Source organism: Tachypleus tridentatus, unplaced genomic scaffold (assembly GCF_004210375.1).
Source record: "Tachypleus tridentatus isolate NWPU-2018 unplaced genomic scaffold, ASM421037v1 Hic_cluster_2, whole genome shotgun sequence".
Lineage (NCBI taxonomy): Eukaryota > Metazoa > Arthropoda > Merostomata > Xiphosura > Limulidae > Tachypleus > Tachypleus tridentatus.
The window spans coordinates 40,347,439-40,357,263 of NW_027467782.1; positions in this window are offsets into that span (position 1 = coordinate 40,347,439).

Here is a 9,825-nt window from a genome sequence, read left to right on the forward strand (position 1 = left end):
TTTCCACTCAAATTTAATTTTAACATCTTTTAATTTTCTTTTGTCACTCTATTATGTCAAACACAAAGAATAATTCACAATTACAAACATCATAAATACATCAAAGATCGATATATTTTGGTCCTGTTTCTTGTGCATCAACAACTTTTAAGCAACTACAACATTTTGTAACAGTCACTGCAAATTCTTAACATAAACAATAACAGTATGTTTTATATCCCAGGTGTATGTTACCTGAAACTTGTTTAAATTCCTTATTAGTTCTAAACAGTTTATCACAAACTACAAAACTGTGTAGTATTTCTCAAGTATGTATTCTTTATCAAAATGCATGGTAGTTTGTTGGGTGACCAAAACAAACTACTACATGGCACATTGTGCGTTATTAATGTACGATAGTTTAGCAATTTTCACCCTCTGTATTTTGACTGTGGCAATCCACACTATCAAATATTTTTGGTACATGTGCTACACTGGAGTCAAAAGTCAAACAGGTGAATGATTTTTCTTGATTATTCATTACCAAATTTTCAGCACAAATTTACAAAATATTTTGAAATTATCCTAATTAAAGACCTTTTAACACAACAAGATATTAGCTTAATCAATTAACACACATAATGATGCTTGACAGGGCTTTACTTACTGCATGGGGGTAATGATAAGAAACTGTTAATCTAAATTCCATGGCATTACTATAAAACTACTACCATATATTTTTAAAATCTGGTAATTTCTGCAAATAGTCTGGTTGACTATTGATACTTTTGAACAACATACATTCCCTAATTTACCTGAACATCTGAACAACATACATGCCTGGTTAACTACCTTACCTGAACATCTGAACAACATACATTCCTGGTTCACTAATTTACCTGAACATCTGAACAACATACATGCCTGGTTAACTACTTTACCTGAACATCTGAACAACATACATGCCTGGTTCACTAATTTACCTGAACATCTGAACAACATACATACCTGTTAACTACTTTACCTGAACATCTGAACAACATACATGCCTGGTTCACTAATTTACCTGAACATCTGAACAACATACATACCTTGTTAACTACTTTACCTGAACATCTGAACAACATACATACCTGGTTAACTACTTTACCTGAACATCTGAACAACATATATGCCTGGTTCACTAATTTACCTGAACATCTGAACAACATACATGCCTGGTTAACTACTTTACCTGAACATCTGAACAACATACATGCCTGGTTCACTAATTTACCTGAACATCTGAACAACATACATACCTTGTTAACTACTTTACCTGAACATCTGAACAACATACATGCCTGGTTCACTAATTTACCTGAACATCTGAACAACATACATACCTTGTTAACTACTTTACCTGAACATCTGAACAACATACATACCTGGTTAACTACTTTACCTGAACATCTGAACAACATATATGCCTGGTTCACTAATTTACCTGAACATCTGAACAACATACATGCCTGGTTCACTAATTTACCTGAACATCTGAACAACATACATACCTTGTTAACTACTTTACCTGAACATCTGAACAACATACATGCCTGGTTCACTAATTTACCTGAACATCTGAACAACATACATACCTTGTTAACTACTTTACCTGAACATCTGAACAACATACATACCTGGTTAACTACTTTACCTGAACATCTGAACAACATATATGCCTGGTTCACTAATTTACCTGAACATCTGAACAACATACATACCTGGTTAACTACTTTACCTGAACATCTGAACAACATACATGCCTGGTTCACTAATTTACCTGAACATCTGAACAACATACATACCTAATTACCTACGTTACTGACACATCTGGAGAATGTACATGCCTGGTCTTCCAGTTTACTCATACAGCTAAACAACATAAATGCCTGGTAGACTACTGGTACATCTGTAGAACACATATACACAGGGGCGTAGATTTTTTTACACCCAATGGGGAATGATTTTTGCAATCACTTATGGGGACTGTTCAATTTACAAATTGGTAATCTTTGATTACGTGAACCTGAAAGCTATAAACATGCAGTCACAGAGTAATCTTGTTGCCACGATACTTGCATGTATACTTAGGCCTGCTGACTGATACTTACGAACTATCGCTTAGATCGAAAAGCTTAGAAGCAAACCCATATTAAAGATGTACATTTTGGCTACTGAAAAAGCTTACATCTAAGCCTAATTATATAAGTCGATTGGTAAGAACACGAGAACCACACGAACAAACACATAATGAACATCTGAACAGCATACATACCTGGTTCACTACTTTACCTGAACATCTGAGCAACATACATGCCTGGTTCACTAATTTACTTATACATCTGAACAACATAGATGCCTGGTTCACTACTCTTACTGATACATCTATACAACATACATGCCTGGTTGACAATTTTATTGGTACATCTGTACAACATAATAACTAGTATACTACTTTTATGATACATCTGAAAAACGTACATGTCTGGTTGGCTACTTTACTGATACCTCTGAAGACCATACGTGCCATGATGGCTGTTTCACAGACACCTCTGGACAACATACATGCCTGGTTCACTAATTTACCTATACATCTGAACAACGTACATTCCTGGTTGTGTATTTTACTAATACCTCTGAACAATATGCATGCCTGGTTCACTACTTTACTGATACCTCTGAAGACAATACGTGCCATGATGGCTGCTTCACAGTCACCTCTGGACAACATACATTCCTGGTTCACTAATTTACCTATACATCTGAACAATGTACATTCCAGGTTGACAGCTTTACTTGTTTATCTGTACAACATACATGCCTGGTTGACTACTGATACTTTTGAACAACATACATGCCTGGTTGACTATTTTACTGATACCTCTGAACAACATACAACATTAAATAAAAATAATAATTATAAATCTGTACGAACAGTTTTACTCAGATATATTTTAGACTTTATACTTTTGTAATATTTATTGAGTGTAAGTCACAAAGATGTGAGAAACCAATCGAGACCTTCATGTTTGTTTATATGTGAAGTCTGACGAGAATCCCCAGTATACAATTTACCTGTTGTTTTTAACCCTTAATCCCACACCCTATGGACGTATTTTTAACAATACAAAATTTACCTATTATTCTGAGCTTCTAATTCCAAATCCTATTATTGTATTTGTTAAGTAATTCTCACTTCTTGAAATACGAAATACTCAAGCCTTGTTTTTCGTGCAATTCTCTTAGTGGTTTACTTTTTACAGACTTCTTATCTTACCCTTTTATGATGTTACAGAATTCGATCTCAACAACAGTCAATGAAGACCGACTTTGAAAGCAGCTGTAGACAATATTTGAATGTGATTGTACAGAGAACATTATTTACTACTTGTTTTATACATACTGTGAACAGTGGTGTCTGTCCATCAGTTCATCTGTCGTCTGTTTATGACGGCTTCACTTCTCATGTTGAGTGTGAAAAGATACGGATGAAGTCAAAGTTCAACATTAACTTTTTTAAACAACAGTAGAACAGGTATGAATAATGTTGATAAACAGGATATTCTACACTAACTTGTTACGAATTAATAACACTATTTATCAGAATGTAAATATAACAGTTTGTTATTGGTAAATTGTTCTTAGCAGAACACTTACTATACAAAAATGGAACATCAAACATAGAAACCCAAAACTCATTTAACACACTTACTCTACATTATTATACAATCTTACAATTTGTCTTCAATCACTGCTACACGAGGGCTATTTGTGCTCGTCGTCCCTAATGTAGCAGAAAGACCAGATGGAAGGCAAGTAGTCATCACTACCCACCGCCAAGTCTTGGTCTACTATTTTATCAACGAATAGTGGGATTGACTGTCACATTATAATGTCCCCATGGCTAAAAGGTCAATTATGTTTGGTGTGGCGTGGAGAAGTACACCGGACTTTTGTACCATTAACATATACAAACATGGATCGTCATTACTTTCCTCGACTCAAATGATTACAAGTTGATATATATATAAATAATTTACGTAGGTTCTCATACACTTTCTCGCTCCATTTACTACTTGTGTCTATTTATATATACAGTATGTACATAGATATAGACTGACGGGAATTTAAATAGAGATGTTGTTGGTTGTTTTGTTTTTTTAAGGTAAACACTGTCTTCCCCGTCAGCGTTGGATGAATATTGATGACAAAGCTACGTATGGTCAATTCCACAGAAACCGCGCATGTCAGGTAGATATTAGTGGTTGTCTGATTTAATAACAAGCTCAGCGATGGTAAAAACTGTTTTGAAATTTGAAGAAAAATAAACATATGAGTATCCAGAAAACTATGGGAAAATATCAGCATATTTAGTGAAGTATTTTTATGTATTTTTTGCTTTATATCTGTCTGTGTAAGAGTAGTAACATAGAAATTCAAAAATGTTCCGGTGTTTGTCCTGTTTTGAATTATTTAGATTTTTATTGATTACTTCAATGACCACTTCTCAACATATTTCACACCCGAACATGATGATAAAACTGTAAACAGTTTCAGGTTTGTTTTGTTTTCTTTTAACCAGTAGCTTGACCTTTTAATGTACTCCTAAACATTAGAATCCCCAGATGTTGAGAGATTTATAGAACTGTGTATTCTTAAAAAAACACATTAACTCATTACAGTAAAAGTTATCTCAGGCTGTGACTGTTATATAAGATTAAATATTAAAATAAATAGATACAGCTTAAAGGATTCACCGGTGTTTTCAAAATCTATAAAATAAAAATCAGTCGTAACCTCAGAATCACTAGAAACAAAAGTGCCCGAAACGTATTAAAGATTTTATTGGAAAGAAATGTAAACAGCTTTCCAAAGGAAAATAAATGTCAGAAGAGAATAAATAACTGTTTTTATAGGAAAGTCATCAAAGCTACTGCGCTTCTTTTCCGTTTACTCGGAATCACTTATTTTCTGCATCAGTCCTCATGACGATACTCACCTATAGAGGGAATACATGGTAACTAACGCCTTGTTATAGTCCTCCAAGTAAGTATTTCAAGTCTGATTTTATGTGAACGGGGAAAGCAAAAAATGAGGGTCTGGTTCTTACTGGCCATAAATCCAAGTCCTTGACAGTGCTGGATATTTAACCTTACGGTCCGTCCAGTTACTATTATTTCTGTATCTTACACAGTTCGTAAGTTTGTGTGTGTGTTTTCTTATAGCAAAGCCACATCGGGCTATCTGCTGAGGGGAATCGAATCCCTGATTTTAGTGTTGTAAACCCTAGACTTACCGCTGTACCAGCGGGGGTGCAGTTCGTAAGTATAAGACAAGTTCTATTCTCCTGTCGCATCAGGAAGTAAAATAAAATAGCGCAATAGGGTGACAACTTGCGAAAAAAACTTTCGCGTGTGTGTGTGTTTTCTTAGAACAAAGCCACATAGAGCTATTTACTATATCCACCGAGTGGAATCGAACCTCTGTTTTAACGATGTAAGTCCGTAGAGGAACGTTCCAACTCTTTTTCATATTTTTGACAAGTTCACATCCAAGTCGATGACACGTTTACTGAGTCATGCTCTTTCAGTCTAGTAAGAGAATAAATTTTACAGTAAAGTATTACTCTTAGTCTTGAAATAATTTAAGAGGAGTTCCCAGTGGCACAGTAGTATGTCTGCAGGCTTATACTGTTAAAATCCGGGTTTCGATATTCGTGGTAGGCAGAGCACAGATAGCCCCTTGTGTAGCTTTGTGCTTAACAACAAATAACAACGAGTTTAAGAAGAATTATCAGTGAGATTAGAAAATATAAATTAATTGTTTATATTGGATTTATCTAAAATATATATCCTGAATGTTATATGATGCTGCAATTGTTAATATGTAGCGCAAAATATCTTACATATTCCACATTCACTATTTAAAGCAAAACAAAAATAATACATTATTTCTACCTAAATAACTAAAATACATTGCTGAAATAACAATTATTTAATCAAAACTAAAATATATAGAAAGTTAATAACTAAAAAAAAAAAAATCTTCATATTTTAAATGGAATGATTTTAATGAAGACTACATGATATTTGGTGTTGGTTAAAGTTGTTTGATGTAGATGGTTTCTTTAAGTATGAATTCCAGATCAGTGTCATCCCTACAAAGAATATTTATATTTTATCTTTCGTGTCCTGTTTCTTCACTATGTTAGCGTATAAACGAAAACCATGTGTCACCAAACATTTCTGTGGGTTTTCATGAATAATCCCGTATTTTATTAGTTCTTACTACTAGATGGCGTTCGGCTTTCTCAGTACATCAGGCCATGCAGTTTTCTTGGGTGAAAATATGGACAAGCCTTGAACAAAGATAAATTTGGATGTCTTTAGTCAAAAGAATTCCCTTCTGTATGATATGGGGTTAAACTTAATCTGGAACTAAAACATAATTTGTGAGTTATAAAAAGCGGTTACCTATCACCATATTGATCTGTATTTTTTATCCTATTTTTATCTTAACTGTTTTTCTTATCCAACACCAACTTGTAAGCACCTTTCACATCTTGAGTGCACACCCACATATTATATTTTAAACTTTAAGTAAAACATAATGATAAATGTATACTAACAGTTTTATTCATAAATACTTTAGACCTTATAATTGTGAATCATTCATTCAGTATATGTCAAGAATTAAAACCAATCCAGACTTTCATGTTTCTTTAAATGTGAACGAGTTTCTCCAGTAGACAACCTACCTATTGATTTTTGACTCCAAATCCCAAATCCTATGATTGTAGTTGTTAACTAATTATCATTTCTTCACATACTAAATATTAATGTCTTGTTTTTCGTACAATTTTCTTAGTGGTTTACTTACTGCAATCTTTTTATCTTACCTTTTTATGATATTACAGAATTTGACCTGAACAACGACCACGGCTTGTGAGTAACTTTCAGATGTAGAGTGCAAACGTTTATATTAAATATTAAACTGTAAGCAAGAAATAATTCTAAGTCTATATGAACAGTTTTACTCAGAAATACTTTGTAATTTATAATTTTGTGACATCCATTGAGTGTTAAGTCACAAAGAAAAAAGGAAATCCAATCCAGATTGGACAGAGAACATTATCTACTACGTTTTATACAACATACTGTGAACCGTGGTGTCCGTTCATCTGTCTCCTGTTTATGTTGAGAATGAAAAGCTACACCAACGTGTTATGAATTAATAACACTGATTCATACATCAACATGTGACGTAACGGTATGTTATTGTTGAGTGGTTCTTAACATGACAGAAATACTCAATCATTACTTCTTGTAGTTGTTGGTATAAGGAATATAGGTTCAGAAAGTTTGATTAATAACACCAAAATATACCAATCATTCAAATTAATATAGAATTTTGTCTAATGAACAATTAATTTTATGTTTAAGGACATTAAAGTCATTTGTTGAAACACTACACACAAAGAGATAAAGAGACCTTTAAAACGGATTGTTTGAAAAATTCTGTTTCGTATTCTATCTGAGATGTTTACCAACTTCAGGTTCCAGTTACATACAGATAATTTGAACACATTTAATCCTAGCATTTCGTTACCATTATATAACAAATACTATGCTTCATATATTTTAATATAATTCATTCCCCATATGGTACAGCACTTATTGTACAGAGTTACAACGTTAAAATCATGGTTTAAATTATTCTCAGTTAACAGATAGCCAGATATGGCTTTACTACAGAAATAACACACACATAATATAATTTAATTTTATTTAATGTTATATTTGGAAATATGTTTATTTCACAATATATTTTTCAACAAATTATTTACTAATATTTTTATTCAGATTTTTTGTACTCGATATAAAGTTAATAGTCGTGATTTTATTTAAATATTGATTTCAGATATTATTACATTATTATTTGTCATGTAAAATGTTGAGTTTTTTTTTTACATATTTGTATTCATAGTTAATGGTTTGTTTTGATTTACAGAATTCTACCAAATATACTGCAGCATAATTATCTGAGATAACTTGAAATTACTGGTTCAAGTGTTAATGGAAACTATAAGAAGAAACGAAGGAGAAAAGATATTTCTGTTTGTCTGCCACATTAATTGGTTGAATTCAGAGTATTAGAAATGTTTGATTGACAGACACAAACTTTATTTTGGAAGGACAATGTAATAAGATTCGCAAAATGTTTTTTTAGGCATCGTTTTGAAAAATATTTAAAACTATATACTCATAGAAGATTATACCAGATTATTGTACATAGTCTAAAATATCTAGTTTCATACTATTTTCGATAGAATATCTTTTGTTCTCACATAACAGCTATTATTGTTCAGTGCAGCCTTCAATATGCGAAAATATTTTTGGTTCCACTAGCCTTGAAATTCTCATCTACCGCACGTTTCAACAATGGTTCATCTGCGTTGTAGCATGTAAATAAACAAGCACAACGCTTCACTGAAACATACTCTACTATCAAAGCTGGAAGCTGGCTTCCTATTTACTGTAGAACACAGTCTTCAAAGTTGACAGAAAAGAAGTACCAGAAGTGTGAGGAGAGTAAAGTATCAATGGGAAATATATTTTCAGTGTAAGAAAACATCAACTTTGACACGATATCTTACCTAAAAATAACAGGAATCACATTGAGAAGCTCATGTTGACTTGGTGGAGGAACCTAGATGAGCAGTCCTCGGAAAGTGTCCACAAGATGCCCTCGGAGTGTGACTTCTCTTCTTGGAGGAACGCACTTGTGGGATAAAGTGTAAATAACTAGGTACACTCTTTTTCCTATCTTGAAAGTACGGGTCACGACGTTGGGTGTAAAATGACATTTTTAATTGTAGATATCCTGGCTGGTCCACCTTCTTTCCCATGTTGGGGGGAGGGACATCTTAGCAGATACAGTACATATAAAGTTGTCCACTTTTTTTTCCCATGGTAGAGTGGGGAGTATCTTAGTAAACACAATACATATAAATTAGTCCACCTTCTTCCTCATGGTAAAGTGGAGAGTATCTTAGTGACACAATACATATAAATTAGTCCACCTTCTTTCCCATGGTAGAGTGGGGAGCATCTTAGCAAACACAATACATATAAATTAGTCCACCTTCCTTCTCATGGTAGAGTGGGGAACATCATAGTAAACACAATACATATAAATTAGTCCACCTTCTTTCTCATGGTAGAGTGGGGAGCATCTTAGTAAACACAATACATATAAATTAGTCCACCTTCTTTCTCATGGTAGAGTGGGGAGCATCTTAGTAAACACAATACATATAAATTAGTCCACCTTCTTTCTCATGATAGAGTGGGGAGCATCATAGTAAACACAATAGATATAAATTAGTCCACCTTCTTTCCCATGGTAGAGTGAGGAGCATCTTAGTAAACACAATAGATATAAATTAGTCCACCTTCTTTCCCATGGTAGAGTTGGGAGTATCTTAGTAAACACAATAAATATTAATTAGTCCACCTTCTTTCCCATGGTAGAGTGGGGAGTATCTTAGTAACACAATACATATAAATTAGTCCACCTTCTTTCCCATGGTAGAGTGGGGAGCATCTTAGTAAACACAATACATATAAATTAGTCCACCTTCTTTCTCATGGTAGAGTGAGGAGCATCTTAGTAAACACAATAGATATAAATTAGTCCATCTTCTTTCCCATGGTAGAGTGTGGAGTATCTTAGTGAACATAATACACATAAACTAGTCCACCTTCTTTCTCATGGTAGAGTGGGGAGCATCTTAGTAAACAC